This window comes from Canis lupus, chromosome 11 (assembly GCF_011100685.1).
Source record: "Canis lupus familiaris isolate Mischka breed German Shepherd chromosome 11, alternate assembly UU_Cfam_GSD_1.0, whole genome shotgun sequence".
Lineage (NCBI taxonomy): Eukaryota > Metazoa > Chordata > Mammalia > Carnivora > Canidae > Canis > Canis lupus.
The window spans coordinates 23,722,414-23,741,361 of record NC_049232.1 but is presented as its reverse complement, the minus strand read 5'-3'; the positions used below and the strand labels follow the sequence as shown (position 1 = coordinate 23,741,361).

Sequence of the window (18,948 nt, the reverse complement as noted above, 5' to 3'; positions counted from 1 at the left end):
AAAATAAAGCCCATAAACTTGTTCATCAGCTGGAATATTCCCTCTGAAGAGAGTACCTCGTCTGGCAGTTGACTTAAGCAGTTATTTGCAGCCTATAATTTTCACAAAAACAGTAGGGTGTGCCTGGCGGGAGATGTTTTCTACAATCCCATGGAAAGAAAACAATGAGAAAACTTTGGAACAAAGGATGCCTCTGATTCCATCCGAAAATCATCGACTATTCAGGGGTCAGGCCAACAAAGACGTGGAAAGTTTTGGAGCCGACTTGCAAGGACTCGGAAGTGCTGTGTTTAATGGGGGTAATGGGGAAGGGCCTGCAGGATCCCTGGTGGGATGAGCTGGCAGGGGATGCTAGAGACAGGGGCACCAGGAGGGGATGACAAAGCTTGAGGCCCACGGAGGTGGCAGCCATGGAAGCTGGTAGGAGGGATCCAGGTAGGAATCTACACACAGAGAACCAACAGGGCTGAGCAGTGAATAAAGAGTACAAGAGGGGGGCCTGAGAGACAGTGACAGTCTTGAGGTACTAACTCCAAGCAACCAAAGAATACAGTCCAGGCAATGAGGGGAGGGCACAAAGAACAGACAGACCTGAACATGCTAGGAAGAGTTTTGTGTAATCCATAGCAAAGTGGAAGTACTTTGCCTGTTTTTCGTGTCCAGGCAGCTCCTCTATGCTCCTGGTCCCACAGGAAGGGAGAGAATGAAGCAAATCTAGTGGACTGGTGAGAGAAAGGAAATGGTGGGGACTCTGCTTCTTAGGGACACTCCTTGAGGCTCTTAGCACTCAAGTTTTCCTTCCTTCCTCCAAAACAGCATGAAAACAGCAGCTCACAGAGCCTTCCTGAGAACCAATCACAGTCTGTTCACGCCCACACATGAAGCCAAAAGTCACTGGAGAGGCAGGGTCCTGGGGAGAGAGGGCTGCAATCCTCCCACAGACTGGCAACACAGTATCCACACAGAGCTGAGGATTGTCAACGGTAGGCAAGCCTCATCTCTGCCACCTTGGTTCTCCCTGGAGGGAAGGGTAGGAGGGGACACAGGACAGTGAAAAGACCTTGACATGACATAGAGCTGTCATTGGATCTCCAATGCAGAACTTGTGCCCTATGCCTTTCAAGTTGAGATTCATAGTTGACTCTCCTCTGTCTGGAGCTTCTCACTGCTGCTCCGTGTCTGAAATGACAGCAGTGACACTGGAGCTCTCCTGTGTCTCAGAGTCACTGCTCTGGACTAGACCTGATCACCTCTTTGAGTGGTCCCCAGGCTTCTCAAAGTGTTTGCTTAATAGGACTGTATTAGTCAGGGTTGGCTAATACTAGGTGCTATAACAGCAGTATCTTAAAACTCAATGGCTTAACGCAAAGAAGGTTCATTTCTCACCCACAGAAAGTGCACAGTGGTCTCCTGGTCAGCCAACAATCCTCCAGCAGGAACATAAGCATTCAGGCTCCTTCCATTGTGTTGTTCCACCATCTCTGAGCCTGTCATATTTTATGACCAAACCTCTTAGTGGCATGTAGCCACTTACATTTTAAATCAAAGCATTCCAAAGATTCCTCCAAACTTGGCGGAAAAAAAAAAAAAAATTTCCATCTAACTTCTTTCTCATGCTGGAATTATAGGAAAGAACTTAATATTTCTTAATTACTAAGAATAATAACTCTGGATGAAGAACAGCATCAGAAACATCATGTGGGCAGCACCTTCATGCCAGGATTAGCGATAACATAGCACCCCTCCACTGACCTGCCCTTCTCTGCCAGGCCCTATCCTGGGCACACAATGTGTCTTATGTCTGTGTCTCACCACATTGTGTGACTTAGCCATAAATATGCCCACTTGACAGAGGAGCAAACTGCGCACCAGGGAAGCCAAGCTAACTTGTGTCAAGGTCACACAATTGTCATAAAGCAGTCCTAGGATATGATTCCAGTCTGGCTCCCAGACCCGTACTCATTCCTCAGTATAAGCCTGCCCTTCTCAGTCATCCACACAAGATAAAAGCAGAACCAGCAAGGAGACAACAGTGACTTCAGACGCCTTGCACCCTTTCATGCAGTCCATGGCAAATGGTAAATATTCGCCTGTTGGAGCCATCTCTGCACTTTGATAATAATTTCTTCTCTAGATTCCCAATGCTGGTAATTTGAGGCTAGGATTCCCATTTCCTGCATTAGCTAGGAGTATGCATGGATAGCAAGACTGTGCAAAACCCAGCTGCCCCTTGCAGCAGAAGGTAGCAATTACATTGGACTCTGCCCACAGCCCTCTGCATTTATCAGCTCCAGCTGAGGCAACCACATACTCCGGATCTCACAGCAAACAAGGACTTTCTGCTGGTGTGCTGGAGCTGGCTCATAGTAGCACAGCCTGGCCAGTTGTGCACATCTCTCCCGAGCTCCATGCTCATTGTCATCACCTTAGAAGATTTCAGTTGGCCATGTGGGAGTATTTACACCACAGAAATTGGTAAATGCCTCAAATCAGGACTTTTTTAAAAAGCAGAGATCCAGCTGAGACTGTTGTAGGAAACAATGTGTGTTGAGGAAAGGAGCAGATGTGCAGATGAGGAACGGTGGGAAATAGCAGTAATAGTAGCAGCCAGCACAAACCAGGCACTTACAATGTGCCTGGCACTGGGCCGTGCTCCAGAGATTCTCGTTTACATAACCCACAGGAAACATATTAAGTATGTGTTTTCATCACCTTTGCTTAAACCACCCTTTGACCACCTCGCTATACCTCTCAGCATAGTGGTGCCTCTGAAATATGGTCCGGGTCCCCCTGCTTCAGAAGCACCCTAGCTGGTTCATTAAAATGCAGATTCCAGGGCACTGTCCTTTCTGTGCTAAATCATGATTTTGGGGGAGGGGAGCCAGGACTCTGGATTTGTATCAAGCTCTCTGGCAATTCCTCTGCTCACTAAAAGTTGTAAACAAGGACTTAGGGGTTAAAAATTGGACTCCACCTGGGGTCTTCTCATAGCGTCCCACAAAATTTACTGGGAAATCTGCCCAGAGAGTTGGTGTAGGACTTGGGTGGGGTTTGAGGCACTGGCTCCAGAGCCCATGGCTGGGGAATCCAGACTCTGATTCCATCCCCTTCCCCAGAAGTCAGTGAGTTCCCCAGCTCAGCAGGCTCAGTGGTTCCCAGGGGCTGGGGCACTTGGAGCACATGGCGGGGACATTTCTTTTACTGTCATGAAGAGCTGTTGGTTGAGATCTCAATTTTATAACAATTTTCAGTATGCGGAGCAAAATCTGTTTTGCATTATTTTCTTCTCAAAATAGACTTTTCCATATTTTATAATAATAAAATCACCTTGGCAGGACAGTCATGCAACCTAAATGAAAACACTCTCCAACGAAATGGCACTTGACCAACTTGAAACAACACAAATGTCATATTTAAATGGGAAGGAAAAAGAAAAAAAAAATAAATGGGAAGGGAAAGGGGTTGGTGCACAGGCTCACCTGGCCACAGCTGTTACCAGGGCCAGCCCAGTTCTCAAAGGCAAGTCTTGCCTACCCCACCCCACTGGCCTTCAGAGCCTGCAGGTGCGCTCTCTCTCTCTCTCTCTCTCTCTCTCTCTCAGATGTGCTTTTCCACCAGAAGTCATTAGGAATGATTCCAGAGGCACTTGGGCTCTCCCCGGCTGCAGCTCAAGTCTGGATCAGCTCACAGCAAACATCCCTTCTGTTGCCTGTAGCCACTCTCTATAGGGCACCAACCTGGAAGAACGAAAGTGGCAGTACCACAGGCTCTAAACAAGCTGTGGCCATACTGTCCTGGGACGGCATGGCCATCTCAGCCTGGCTAAGGCAGGGCCTGACACCCACCATTACAGTGCAGAATCTAGATGAAAGCACCCTCAGGACTAAGCAAATCTCAGTCACTGACACCTCTATGGGACTAGATTTAGCAGATCCCTGAGGAGAGCTAATTCTGACCAGGGAGAGATAGCAGGAGGACTCAGGATTCCTGCGTGAGGGAGACAAGGAAAATACTTGCCAGGAAGTATTTCTAAGCTCTCTACACAAAAGGAGAACCCATGGATTTGCCTCAGAATAACCCTTGTGGGGGGTGAGGGTGGGGTGCGTGCATAGAATACATGCAACAAGATGGGCCAGGGGTTGATTGCTGTTGCAGCTGGGTGATGTGTGATGGGTATGGATTATACTCTTCTCTTGACTTTTGCAGATGTTTGGAGGTTCTGTAATAAAAAGTTAAAAATCAAAACAGGGATCCTTGGATATAATCTATACTCCTTTGTATAGCTCCTGCTGCCTAGGAGGCTAGAGGTTCGTGTCCCAGTGGCACAGAGCCAACAGGAAAAGGATGTCACAGCTGCAGAGTCCCAACTCCCAGGGCCCATCTTCTTTCCTCATTTTCAGCTCAAGGCAAAGAGGCCTCAACTGACTGCATCCATCCACTGTCACTCAATGTATTTGTCATCCTCTTACCAGGAAGCCTGTTCCATGCCAGTCACCAGCACCCAGCAATCAACACAACGGACATAGACATGGTGCCTGCCTTCATGAGCTCACACACTACCTGGGGGAGACAGACAATAAATATGAAAAATACCTGAGGCCATTTCAGACTGATATGAGCTTTCAGACAAGAAACCAGGATGTTAGGAAAGAGAGGCTGCTTTAGCTATGGGGGTTAGGGAGGCCTCTCTGAAAAGATGACACTGGAGTGAAGGGAAGCAGTGAACCATGAGGGCTTCTCAAGAAATTACTCCAGCAGTGGGAACAGCAAGTGCAAAGACCCTGAGGCAGGGCATGCTTGGGAGTATTGGAAATACTTCCAATATGTATGCTTGGAAAACCATAAGGAGAAATGGAAATGCTTGGAAATGCTTGGAAAACCATAAGGAGACCACAATGGCTAAAGTGCAGCAAGCAGGAGAGAAGGGCAGGCACTGCAGTTAAGGGATGGGTCAGATGGACGGGGGATACTACATAAGTCCTCGAAGGCCTTGTGGGAGAAATAGAGTAATGCCACCAACACTCTGGTTTGCAGTGAGAAGAGACAGAGGGAGCCAGGGGGGTGACCAGGGGATCATATCATAGGCTGTAGCTGCTTCAGAATCCATCACACTTTCTACTTCTCCCATGAAACCTCTCCTGATCTTTGAAACCAAAAGAGGCTGCTGCCCTTGCCCACCCCCTGCACTATAATGTCCCCTCAGCTCCTTCGTGACACTTGTCATGCCTGCCTGCCCTATACGGGGAGGTGAGACATGGTCACACATCAGCAGCTTTAGGGAAGGGACTGAGCCCCTTACAGCTTTCATCCTCCTAGGAGCTCCTCCTCCTCCAAGTCTCATTGTAATGGCACCTTCTGGATGTTCAGTGCCCCTCCTCCAGTGCTCCTGCTCCCTCCAGCACTTGCTTCTCCTGGAGCACTGGTCTTGTATCCTGAGATAGTCTGTACACTTGTCCAACTCCTTCCAAATAAGAAGCCTCTCCAAAAGAAGAGCAATGCACTGATAATGGCTGATCAATACTGCATATTTGTTATGTGCCTGGCCTTTTGCTAAGTGCATCTTATGTTCCCACTAATCCTTTGAGGTGGGTAATATTGTTAACCAGACTCACAGGTGGGCAAACTGAGGCTAGGAGAACATGAGTGCCTCGTTCAACCTCACACACTAGTGTGTAGCCGAGCCATGGTGGTTTGTCTGAGGACAGAGGTCCTGCTCTTGGTCCACTGCAGTCCCCAATTCCCAAGCCCAGGAGGTCTGTGACACACACCACTCTCCTGACTGCCCAGCAGAGGGCCAGGCCCTGCCCTGGGGAAGCAGCCAGCAGAAAGGCCCTATTTACTCAGGTGCCAGGTGTACTGGGTGGGGGGTGGGGGAGTTCTGGCTTCAGAGGCAGAGCACTTTCTCACAGACACGAGGACCTTTTTGTTTTTTTTTGTTTTTTTGGGTTTTTTTTTTTGACCTTTTTGAAAATAAAGGGCTGGACTGATGGGCAGCCAGGAAGTAAAGGCTGAGTTCAAAGAAAGTGGTTACAGGGTGAGTGACTCCTGAGAACAAAGGTGGGATGCAGTGGCCACACACACCCGTCTGTGCTCCAGACAGGCCAGCTGCCCCTTGGTGCAGCTGGGACCTGAGACTTGGCTGAGGGGCCAGCTTACTTCAGGAGCTGCTGCCATCCCAGTGCCCTGGGAAGTCCTAGCCCCATCTCCTGGGGATGAAGACTCAGCCCTTCTACTGTAGACAAGCAGCAGGAGGATGCACTCAGAGGAGCCAAGTAGCTTACTCAAACTCACACAGTGTGTAGGCACCAGAGCCCACATACAAACTAGAAGGATGACCCCAGCATGCCTTTACATCTAGGCAGTTTTGCCGTGTCCTGTTTTTTTTTTTTTTTTTAAGATTTTATTTATTTATTTATTTATTCATGAAAGACTGAGAGACAGAGAGAGAGAGAGAGAGCGCCAGAGACAAAGGCAGAGGGAGAAGCAGGCTCCATACACCGGTAGCCTGATGTGGGATTCGATCCCGGGTCTCCAGGATCGCGCCCTGGGCCAAAGGCAGGCGCTAAACCGCTGCGCCACCCAGGGATCCCTGCCGTGTCCTGTTTTAAGCACTAATAATAATAATGCGAGTACATGGCCTAGCATGGGCTGGGATCTGCTGGGTACACAGCCCATGCTTTGTCATTGTTGCCATCATCATCATCACCATCATCATCATCATCATCATCATCATTGTTCTATCTTCAAAGCTAACAGATGTGGAATATTTACCGTGTGCTGACTGCCTTGCATATATTACCTGATTCCTCACAATGACTCACGAGATAAACATTAACATTCCCACTTTATGGATGAAGAAACCAAAGCTCTCAGAAGCTACGGAACACGGCCAAGGCCTCTGTGAGTAGATGGTAGAGCCAGCCTGAAGTGAGCAACAGCAGCAATGTGGTGACCCTCAGAAAGGCAGTGACTCACCCTGCCTCCTGCTCTCTGCTATTGGGGGCTGCTGCTCTCTGAGTCAAATCCAGAAAATGCAGGTCCTAACCTGAATATGGGGGCTCTGCAAGGCGGGGGGGGGGGGGAGGTTTCTGATCACAGACCTGCAGGGAGGACTGTGGCCTTATCAACAGGAAGGGATTCCAGAGCCTGGCTGGGGCAGTCAGAGCCCACAAGACACTGGCTAGTCCCTCCCAGACCCAGGTCAAGTTCCCTCAGACAAGAGTGTTCCTGTCGCACCCTCCCCCGCCAATTCCTCTTCAGCCACCCTGGCCATGCCCACCCACATCAAAGCCTACGCTCAGTCATCCTCCTAGGCCCCAACACCTGAGTGGCAGTCAGGAACAGTACTGGGTTTGCATCATCAACCCAAACCTCACACTGCAGTCTGCCTGACACCAGGGAACAACTTAGGTATGTGGAAGTTTCCAGAAAACTCAGTTACAATCATAGCTTTGGCATCGTACAGTACTTATTTGAATCCTGAGTCTGCCATTTATTAGCCACATCTCTGTCCCTCAGTTTCCTTATCTATAAAATGAGACTAATAGTAATACCTGCCTAAAAGGGTTCATTAAGGGATTACATGACATAACATACATAAAGCTCTTCATATACCTCCCAGAACTTAGTAAATAAACAGAGAAATGAAAAGTAGCTAATTTTGATCCACCCTGACCCTTATATGTGTCCCTTAAAGTAAATGACCAAATAGTACTGACCTGAAACCAGAAGTCCTGAGTCTCAAGTTAGCCAAATAACTACACATCTCTGGGTCTGTTTTCTCTTTTTAAAATGAAGATATTGCCCACATCCTACTCAATATTTGACAAAAGAATCTGTGTTGCTCTTGCATAAGGATCTTTGGAAAGCCTGAAGCCTGAAGGAAGATGAGTTAGAAGTTGCCTGTCCTCAGGATGCCTGGGTAGCTCAGTCAGTTAGGTGTCTGCCTTCCACTCAGGTCATGATCCTGGGGTCCTGGGATTGAGCCCCACATTGAGCCCCTCTTCTCCCTCTCCCTCTGCTGCTCCCCCTGCTTGTACTTGCTCTCTGCCAAATAAATAAATAAATAAAATCTTAAAAAAAAAAAAAGAAGTTGTCTGTTCTCTAAATAGCTAACTCAGAACCCACCAGCTCTAATTAAGGGCAGGCTTGGAGCTGGGGCTCTGATGTCACTGTGAAGCTGAGTGGGAAACAACATTTCTCTCCCACCTGATTTGCCACCAACATACACATTCAGAGGATGAGTTCTGCAGCAATCCCCTGCCCCCTCAGCGCAGCGATCCCCACCCCCACCCACCCACTGCTGGACCACTGTCTCTTCAGCAGAGGCTGCTCTCCCTCCTGAACCTCCCCAGCCCAAAGCCATAAACAAGCCCACCACTGGGACCACTGCCTTCTTCAGGACTTTGAGCCACGTCCTTTTGGACAGGACAACTGTAACATTAACTGAACGCTACAAACTGATACAGGTATTTGCCACATTTCAGGATGGGAATCTTGCCAGGAGCGCGAGCCTGCCATAACTGCCAAAATGCTGAGTCTGGCATTCCATGCTGATCACCAGATGGGCGCTCTCAGGCACTGGTGATGGTGCAGCCATTTCCTGCCTAGTCTAGAGAGGTGGCACATGGAGAAAGGATGCTCATGGCCTTGGCAGTGGGGATTGAGGAGGCACACAGGAAAAGCAGAGACGGTCATTCAGCTAGGTTCTGGGCACCCACTTGGGCCAGACAGTGGGCCAGGTGCTGGGGACACAGTGGTGAATGTGACCATTCTGTCCACATAGAGCCCTACGGTCTGGCAGAGACAGAAACTGAGTGTGTCATAGTGTGGTGTCAGTGCCTCAAAGCAGGACATCCAGGGTGCTTAGGGAGAGTGAAGCAAGGGGACACAGGTGGCCGGAGAGTCAGGGATGGCTTTCTGGAGGAAGGGACTTTTCTTCTGAGAAATTAGCCAGGCAGGGATGGGTGGTGTGAAAGACTGTGGGCAGCAGAATGTCAGGTACATTACCTGACCCTGCTTTAAAAATGCTCACCTTGTTAAAACACAGTGGGCCTGGGGGTGGAAACAGCTTCTCACAGAGTAAGCAAGTGTGTGGCTCATCTGTCCCCCAGCCTTGGTATCTGCAGCTGCAGAGGGTGAGAAACTGCTGCTCCTCACCATTTGGGAACCACAGGGGAGGGGGTGGCTGGGCTGCCTTGTGTGGTTATCTCTGAAACATTCTTGGCTCAGAGGCAGAGGCATGCCAAAGCATCCCTGAGTAGTGATTGAAGTTTCTAGGTTTGCCTTTGGGGAAATTCTTCTGCAAAAGCTCATGTATGGTTCCCACAGAGCTGCTCCAGATTTCAGACTTGGTGTCTTATCACACTTCAGATGAAACAGCACAAGCCTGCACATCTGCCTCTGTTATTTTTTGCCTGTGGGTCCCTGTCTGATATTAAATATTGCCATCTTGCTTACTGCTGTGAATGGCATTTTCATAGCCCTTTCTACAATAATTAGTTTCTTGATGTCTTTTTTCTCTCCCCAGTGCTGAGAGGAGGATGGAAATCCTCAGGTAGTTCACCCGAGAAGGCGATTTCCTGAAAAGGGCCATGCATGTGGCTGTTTCCAGTCCTGGGTTATCCAGCGAGGATGCCTGTTTGGTGATTAACAGCATTTCTCCAAGTGTGCTCCTTGGAGCCTTGGCTTCACACCATGCCAAAAGGTGTTTTATGAGAAAGTGATCCCGAGGTCATTTGGGAAATACTTGATTAAGAAATGTTGAATACATTTCCTGGGTTTGGGACTTCTCAGAACCTTTCATATGTGAACGGGCACTGGAAATTTCCAGAAGGAGAATACAGCACCCAGAGTGGTCCAGACTCTCCCCATTGCAAGAGTAAGATAGTAAGTATCTTGTTTTCCTAGGGCTGCATAATTGGGTGGCTTAAGACAAAAAAAATTTGTTTTCTCTCAGTTCAGGAGGCTAGAAGTTCAAAATCAAGGTATTGGCAGGGCCACACTCCCTCCAAAGATTCTAGGGAAAGAATCCTTTCTTGTGTCTTCCTAGCTACTGGTGGTTGCCAGCAACCCTTGGCATTCCTTGGGTTATAGACAAATCACTCCAATCTCTGTCTCCATCATCACATGGTGTTCTCCCTGCATGTCTCTGTGTCTTCACATGCCTTTTTATGAAGATTTAGTCATGGGATTTAGGGCCCAAGCTACCCAGTTTGACTCATCTTACCTTGGTTGCCTCTACAAAGACCCTATTTCCAAATAAGATCACATTCACAGCAACCATGGGTTAGGATTGGGGCATATCTCTTGGCGGGGGGGGGGCGGATACTGACCCACTATAGATGGGCTAGAGAGAAAAAAATTTTAAAGCCGGAAGCCTGTGGCTCAGCACACAGGCTCTGAAGCCAGATCTAGCATTAAATTCCAACCAGCAATCGAAGCAAGTCAGTAATTGTGGCACCTCCAGACTCATTCTTCTCATCTAATCATCTCATAGGCCTGTTGTGAAGATCAAAGAGATAAATACATAAAGCATGGAGCCCAGTGCCCAGTACACAATGGAGCTTTAAGCAGCAAAGTAACAGGGTCAGATGAGTTTTTTGAAAGAAACCAATCCCCCTGGTTTCTGGGTGGGAGGATGAGTTGGCAATACCCAACTTCTGTCTTGATCTCGTTAGGCCTTTTCCTCAGAGCATCTGAGGAAACACTCCCTATAGCCTATCTGGCCACAGTAAAAAATAGCATGAGGGATGCCCAGATCTGAACCATATGAGGCTCTGCTCAGGGAACATGGACTCAGGGCTGCCTATCTGTCCCACTGTCTGTCAACTTAGACATCATCATGAGACATGGGTCAAGCCATCAAAAGTTTTGGAATCTGTTTCCTCCTCTAAATGTGAGAATAACAGTCTCTTGCAGGTATCTCTTATAGTGTGACATGAGGATTGAATGGCAAAATGCATAGTAAAGAGCTTTGTAATATGCAAGTGAGTGCTCAAGATGTATGTATGTGTGGTGGTGGTGGTGATAGGGACCAATGCCCCTCAAAATACTGCTCCTAGCAGGTCATCCAATGCCCCTATCAGACAGTCTGGCTTACTCTGATCCTAAGGCAGGTAAGAACAGGGCAAAGGCAATTATTAGGAAGAAGTCTTCTAAGATACGAAGGTATTGAATCTCAGCCAAAGCTATCCTCAGCCATGCCACTGAGGTCTTTGCCAGGAACCAGAGATGTACAGGGAAAGCAAAATGATGCACAGCCTAGGCTGAGTGGGCCAGGGCAGGCAACAAGGGTCTGTTACTTGTATCTTAATGAGATGCCCAGTGGCCCAAACTCAGAGGTAGGTGGGCATGACTCTGCATACTGCAGCTGGGGTTGGGGCTAGGGCTGGGGGCTGGGAATATGGAGCCCTGAAGGTCTCTAAGAGACTGTTCAGATGATAGGGAGGATGCCCATCACTAGATCTGCAGGTGGGACAGGGCCCAAAAGAGCTGCATCTTATGATTCAAATGCAGGAAAGCAAACTCCTTAAGGCCCTGTGATTTATGGGGGGCCATGATGTCTCAACCTGCACCAAACCTGTCTTTAGAAGCTGGCCCCTGGGTCTCAGCACATGCACAAGCAGCATCCACTGTGTTGCTGCTGGCAGGAGCATCCTACAGAGCCTGGGAGATGGGAAGTGCATGCAGAGGTCCAGATGTGCACTCAGAGCCCAGGGGGACTTCAGAATTCTCTCCTTGACAAGGGGCCTGTGCCTTGACTTGCTTCTGGAACCAGCACCTGTGGAGATAAAAGGGCACCCTCACCATCAAAGTATACACTCCTAAGCCATACCCCCTCTGGAACCAGGCTGGAGCCTTGGAAGACATCAGAAAATGAAACCCAAGAAGGCTTAGAGACCACCAGGGAGCAACACAGGGGCAGCAAACACCAGAGAGACCAGATGTCTGCCTGCAAGGACCTCTTCGGATTATGGGTTCTTGGGGTAGCACCCCTCTTGTTCACTGCTTCTCCTTAGCCCCAGCACAGTGCCTGCCTGATGTACAGCACACACTCATCTAATAGTGGACAATGCCTGGAATTCCCACTGCCAGTCCAATACCATTTTGCTAAGTACCTGCAAGGCCACCTGATAAATGCTAATGGGAAATGGAAATAACAAGATAAGAACCAGAGATACAATTAGAGTGCGTAAGGCCTCGAGCTGCAGAATTTAGGTCCTGTCTCCCCCGCCCCCTTAAAGGGCCCCACAACCCCTCAGATTAAAAAGTGGTCATGATGGGTCCTACCCCTCCAAGAGGGTGGTTGTGAGTATTGCTGAGGCCACTGATAGGTGGTTGGTCACAGAGCTGCACAGAGTGTGTTCAGTAAATGCTGGATGTTGATATTATTTTTCTAATTAAAGCATAAAACATATGAAATGTTATATGAAACAATGCATAGAACTTAAATGTCCAGGGCAGCCCCGATGGCCCCGCGGTTTAGTGCCGCCTTCAGCCTGGGGTGTGATCCTGGAGACCCTGGATCGAGTCCCACATTGGGCTTCCTGCACGGAGCCTGTTTCTCCCTTTGCCTGTGTCTCTGCCTCTCTCTCTCTGTGTCTCTCATGAATAAATAAATAAAGTCTTTAAAAAAAATGCGTGAGTCTTTAAAAAAAAAAACTTAAATGTCCCATCTGAAGAGTTTTGGCACCTGTATGCACCTGTGTAATCATCATCTCAAGACATAGATATTTCAACATTTCCAAGCACCCCAGTTCCCTCACAGGCCTTTCTGGTCAATCTCTGCCTCCCTGCTTCCAGAGGCAACCATTTCTGATTTCCCTGATCATAGATGAGCTTGCTCATTCTAGAACTTCACACAAATGGCCTCATAAATATATTCCCCGGTCCCATTCTTCTGTCTGGCTTTCTTTTTTGCTCAGTATAATGTTTTTTAGGTTCATCCATGGTGTTGCAGGTATTTGCAGTTTATTTTTTTGTTGGTGCATAGTATTCAATTGTATATCACTTTAAAAGAAAAAGGCCTATTCTCCTGTTGATGAACATTTGGTTTGTTTTAGAGTATGGAGCTATTATAAATAAGTCTGTTGTAGACACTCTTGTACAAATCTCTGTGTGAACATATGCTTTCATTTCTCTTGGGTAAATAATCGTGAATGGAATCACTGGGTCACAGAATATACACATTTGTAAGAAACTGCTAACCCATTTCCAAATGCTCGTGATGCTTTGCCTTCTCATCAGGAATGTATGAGAGGTCCAGGTGTTCAGTATCCTCACCAGCACCTGCTATTAGGCGTCCTTTTCACTTCAGCCACACTATTGGACAAGAAAGCATACCTCACTGTGGTTTTAATTTGCATTTCCCTGAAGACTAATGACGTTGAGCAACTTTTCATGTGTTTATTGGCCATACGTGTATCTTCTTTTGGGCAATCTCCATTCTCATTTTTTAAGTTGGCTTGTCATTTTGTTTTGTTCTGTTGAAGTTATTTATATATTCTGAATACAGTTCCTTCATCAGATATATGCATTTCATATACTTTCCTTCTGTGGCTTGCCCAGTCATTTTCTTAATGGAGTCTTCAGAGGATAAAAAGCATCTTTTTTTTTTTTTTTATCACATTTGACAAGCAATTCATTATTCTTTCTATTCATGGTTTATGCTTTTTGTATCCCGTCTAAGAAATTTTTGCTTACCCCAAAGCTGTGAAGAAATCCTATGTTTTTTTTCTGGAAGCTTTTTGATTCTAGGTTTTACATTTAGATTATGATCCAACTCAAATTATGATTTTTTAAAATTATAGTAGTTTATTAGAGCCATAAATACTAAGGAAACACTGAGATTTTTGAAAAGATCAGACTTTACCTAAGCCTCAGGCTGAAGAGGTAATATCAGTTCAAAGAAAGGGCCTTTGTTAGTGTCATGGCTGACTGACCACAGGCCACAAATGGTTGGTATAAGAACTACCAGCCAAAGAAAAAGCTATGTTGACTTCCCCAATTACTTCCAATTACTAACTCAGACAACCATAGCATGACCTTAAAATGGCCCTGGGAACCATAGCAGGTCCCAGAGGATGGCCCTAGGATGATCACCAGGAGATGACACTCAGGATGCAGGTGAGCCCTGCCCCATGGAGGCCCAGCCAACCATCAGAGGCATCCTTGCACTGACAAGTTGGAAGATGACATGACTTTAGGCAGCTCCTTGTGGCTGGATGCAGCCCATCCTAAAGGTGGAAAGGCCTGCTTGCAGCAGACATCAGAGCCTTCCACCTGGCCCAGGGACAGCCTGGACAGTTAAGACAGTAGGTCTAGAGGTCTAGTGATACGGGAACCAGGGTGAGAGGCATGAGGAGATGTGGCAAGGAGGAGAGGCAAAGGTTGTGATCTTAGCAACCTTGCAGCCAGCCTTTGAAAGCCTGATCTATAAGCTCACCTGGCAGCTAGGGCCTGTGAGATGTGTTCTTATCTCAAGGATACACTAAGGATGTCCCTCTCTTGGGCCCTGGGAGAAGGCCACTGGGGTGTTCTGTTTGTCCTGGAGACCCTGCCACAAACTAAGTGCCTTGCTGGCTCTGCCAGCAACCCATCATACATCTTGTCTACCCTCTTATTATGTTGGGCCTGGCTCTTCTTATCATTGCACTGGTTAATATGAACTGGCTAAAACTAATATAAACTGTGTTACATTGCTTTGCTCTCTTTCTCTGTACTTTCAAAGATGAATAGGACTGCTAGGACTCACAGAAGAGTAGGTCCAGGCTCTGGCAAGGGAAGCTTTCCAGCTGCCCACACTCCACTGGTCCAACTTCTCCAGAGAAAGGAAGAGATGTGCCAAAGTCACACAGCTCATGAGTGATGGCATAGGGATTTGAGTCTGGGCAGTCTGACTCTAGAGTCATATCCTATCCCAAGGAAATTAATGGATCAGTGGTTTCTGATTGCTCCTTGGTTGCCTGAGCGGGCCGGCGCAGGACAAAACAGAGACTGCAGGTCTCTTGGTGCACTGTTTATGGGGAGCCCCTGAAAATCACCACCCACCAAGACCAACAAGCCTAAATCTTGGAGGCCAACTCGAGCTGGTCCTCCAGAGGGGGCAATGTCTGCATCATTTCCTTCACTGGGAGGGAAGCATCACGTGAGGTGGCCTGTGACACTGTAGGTTAATCCAGAACTTGGAGTTTTTAAAAAACAAAGTTCTTTGCCTCTGATTCTCTTACAAGAGATTCATTCCAGCATCATTTCTAACTCAAATAATTTTGAATGTCAATTGTGTGTTTTTAATGAGCCTAGAAATTTTCATAATTACCCTTTTTTTTTTCAAAGCCATAATTATAGGTTTGAGTATACGCTACAGACAAGAAATTTAAATAGCACTTTTTACATACTTAGGCATTCTACTTCTTTTTCCTTTCAATAAATAAATAAATAAAGCTTCCAATTATCCTTCTATTATCTTTCTTTTCTCCTTGAGGTAAACTCTAAGATATGAGACTCTAATTGGTGCCTCATCACCAGGTCATGCGTCCCACCCAGCCCCATCTCCCTGCCCTTTCAGGGCACCTTTGTTTCCCTGGCACTGGTTCAGAGGGGAGGTCACCATGAACTGGGACAGGCTTCCCATCTCCAAGCACAATGAATGGCAGGGGGTGAGAAGGGTTGGCTGCAGCTGATCTCCAGCATTGAAGGCCCAGGCTAGCCCTGAGCATACCCAGAGACCTCCCACAGGTGTGCAGGGAGCCACAGCCCTACGGGGTATTGCACTGGGAACAGAGCCTCCCAGACCAGCCTCTTCCTGTGTAAAAATCTGCTCCTGGTGCTACTCCAGAACCTCCCTTAGTTCCTTGGCACATATTTGAATTTGCATGCAGGTGGATGGGCAGGGTGGGGACAGGACAGGGGCCAGGGAGACCACAACTCTTGATTCACTCATTCATTTATTCACTTACTCATTCTTCACTGAGCATCAGTGTCCTGGAATTCACGGCCAAACAAATCTCTCTCCTCATTCACACTTACTGTATGCCTGGTACAGAATTTGGCACAAAGGATCCAAAAAGGGTGAAACTCAGATCCTTCTCACTCAGAGCTCCTCTACCTCCTCTCAAGTACCACGAAGTTTGGCATGACTCCTGGCCCCACCGCATCCTCTGCTTCACCCCACTTTGGCTCATCCCCTCTGAGCCAAGTCAGTCTGGTCCCTACCTAGTGGTCTTGCTGTTCTGTGGTCCCTGAATACTTCCTGGCATTCCTGGGTATCTCCTCATTGAGCTCATGCTGGGCACTTTCCATGCATGGCTTGCGTTCTACTCTTCAAAACTGCCCATGGGTATAGATGTTATTGCCTTTTCTGGTGAAGAAACTGAGGCTCAGAGAGATCATATTTGAAGCATGCCCTGGGACTCTGATCCACACATCTCTTCCCTGGACTTGCTTTGTCAAGGCAGGCTAGAAAACGAAAATGTTTCTTCTTGGGTTATGATAGGCTGTTCGGGCTAGGAAGAGGCAGAGATCCTGCTCTTGGTGAGACTTTAGTGTTTTCTCTCTTTCCAAACAACAAAAATCAACCTCCCTCACATCCCATTGCTGCTGGGAATTTATCTACTTCTGAGCCCAAAAGCCTATGTCCTGGGAAGGTTGTGGCAGGAACAAAAACATGTGGCCAGCATCAGAGGAGACTCCCAAGAGTGTCTGTCCTAAACCAGGCTCCAAGAGGAAAACAGCTGCCTCCAGGACAGGAGGCAGGAGGAAGGTGCCTGTACAGCTGCCCTGAGGTAGGAGGCCAGCCAGAGAGAGGCCCCTGTGGGTGGAAGGCAGCTCTTTGTCAGTGAGCAGAGGCTGAAGGGAAAGGGGTCGCCCAGGCCTATGTGTGCATCGTTTTGGCATACCAGCCCCAGGAGGGTTGGGCTGCTTCCATCCTAGCTCACCATCCTGCAAAAGCCAGCTGTAAAAACAAAGGAAAAAAAAAAAAAAAACAATCCTATAGTCCTAGGAGACTTAGCAAGTTAAGTTCATTGTCAAACACTTACTGAGCACATAGTCTGTGCTGGGTGCTAGGTCTTACTCTCAGAGATCTTATATTCTCATAAGGGGAGACTGACAAGAAGCAAGAAAAAACAGTAAACAGGACAATTTCTGAGAGTGATGAACTCTGTGAAGAGAATGACTCCTGAAGAGAAAGGTGACAGCTTTGGATTGGGTGCTCAGAGAAGGCCCCACTGTGGAAGGAACCACTGAGTTGATCCACAGGTAATAGGAAGCAGCCAGCAAGAACTGGAAAAGAGTGGTCCAGGCAGAGGGACCAGCTAGCACAACTGCTCCAGGGCCCAGGCAGGCCTGTGCTTTGGAGGAGCAGGAAATTGCGAATGGAGAAGCTGGAGAAGCTGAAGGGCATGAGGAGAGCAAGAGGTGATGGGGCTTGAGAGGTCAGCTCATTCTGGCTGCCAGGCAGACAGTGAACTTCTGGAGAGTGAACGTCAAAGCAGGCAGATGGGAGCTGATAGAATTCTGATTTTAGAATTCAGCCATTTCCCAGAAGAGTTTCCATCCCTAAATATCTAAGCAGTGTCATGCTTAGAGGGAGACTGGCTTCATCTTTATATTCCTCAAAGTGCAGACTGCTCAGAGTGTTTGACCGTCTGCAGCTCTCTCTCCATGGAGCCCATGGCCAGGGCTGGGCCTCGGGAAGCCTGTGTGGGCGGGACACATCCGTGCAGCCGGTGGCTCAATAAAAATAGTAAATGCAGCACACCAGGCCACCCAGGGGACCGGCGCATTTCATCCAGGAGCCAAGAGCCTCCTTCACAGTCTGTCCCTGTCTCCATACAGGCCTGCTGTGGTCCTGCCCACTGTCGTGGCTGCCTGGTTTCCTGTGTGTGAACAGACCCCTACTAGGGCTGCAAAGGTGAGCAGTGACCTGGAGTTCACCACCCACGCTCTCCTCATTGCCTTTCAAGCATGTCCTCTAAAAGCATTTGATAAGGAAATGGCTCTTTCTCCAGAATATTCCATCCTTCTGGACCTGGAAGGCTGCAGGACAGAAGGTCCAGCAGGCTTCTCTGGACCTGGGAAGGTCGTCTTCTCATATGCACTCCACACACTGCAAGTCAGAGCAGGACCCAGGGTGCAGGAAAGGGGATCATAGGGTTCTTATTCAGGCTGTGAATGGCACTGTACTGTAACAGCCCTTCTTCCTTTCCTCTCCTCTCAGACCTGGCCTGCCTCATATGGCAGGTGCTTGGACAGCAGGCCCTGAAATGAGGATGGTGGCGGCTGTGCTTCGTCTGAATCTCCACTCTATTCAACTGGCAGTGGCTGCTTTGAGAAAGGTGTTAACAAGACTTCATATCATGCATTGGTTCATGAGGAAAGAATGAAGTGATAGATTAGTGATGTCTGCCCTGATCGTGGGAGAAGACTGTAGGCATATGTGCCTTTATTTGTCAATCCTGTCACAGGCTGACAAGTCTGGAGACATCAGCTGGAGAATTGGCATCCAACTCTATCTTCCTCTGTGTAGCTGCCCACCTGGAAGGCTGCTGTGTGGCTTGGCAGAACCAGTTCCCAAATTCCAAACTGCTCAGGTCCCTGTGGGGCTCCCAGTGCAGGCCATACCAAAGAGAACTCCCCAGCACTACCCAGGCCTGACCCAGTCCTTTCCTCAACTCAAAATTCCCTAATCATATGGGCACTAAAGCAGGTTTCTAACCCAGAACTTTCTTGGGCAGGGATCCTCCACAGAAGACTAAGCAGCTTCAGATCCCTGCTAATAGACCAAGCTAAGTGGTAGGAGTTTTAATTAAATAAAATGTAAAGAAAGTTTAACATTAATAAAGTCTCAACAAGTTATTAAAAGTCTGCTCACAAATCGAATGAGGAAAACCATGTTGAAAACACACTGCAAAGACAAACACTTTTGAACTTTGAGATTAATTACTC

The 18,948-nt window shown here is 47.9% G+C and overlaps 1 protein-coding gene and 1 long non-coding RNA gene across 2 annotated transcripts in view; one reads left to right on the top strand and one right to left on the bottom strand.

The window, feature by feature from the left end:
- LOC102152433 (transcription initiation factor TFIID subunit 4) overlaps positions 1-18,948 on the bottom strand; it is a 172,700-nt gene that overhangs the window by 25,202 nt on the left and 128,550 nt on the right. The window lies entirely within an intron of this gene.
- Positions 8,315-18,788, top strand: LOC119873896. Its single transcript, XR_005366706.1, has 3 exons — positions 8,315-8,468; positions 9,530-9,888; positions 18,221-18,788. It is a non-coding gene; the product is annotated as an uncharacterized LOC119873896 (long non-coding RNA).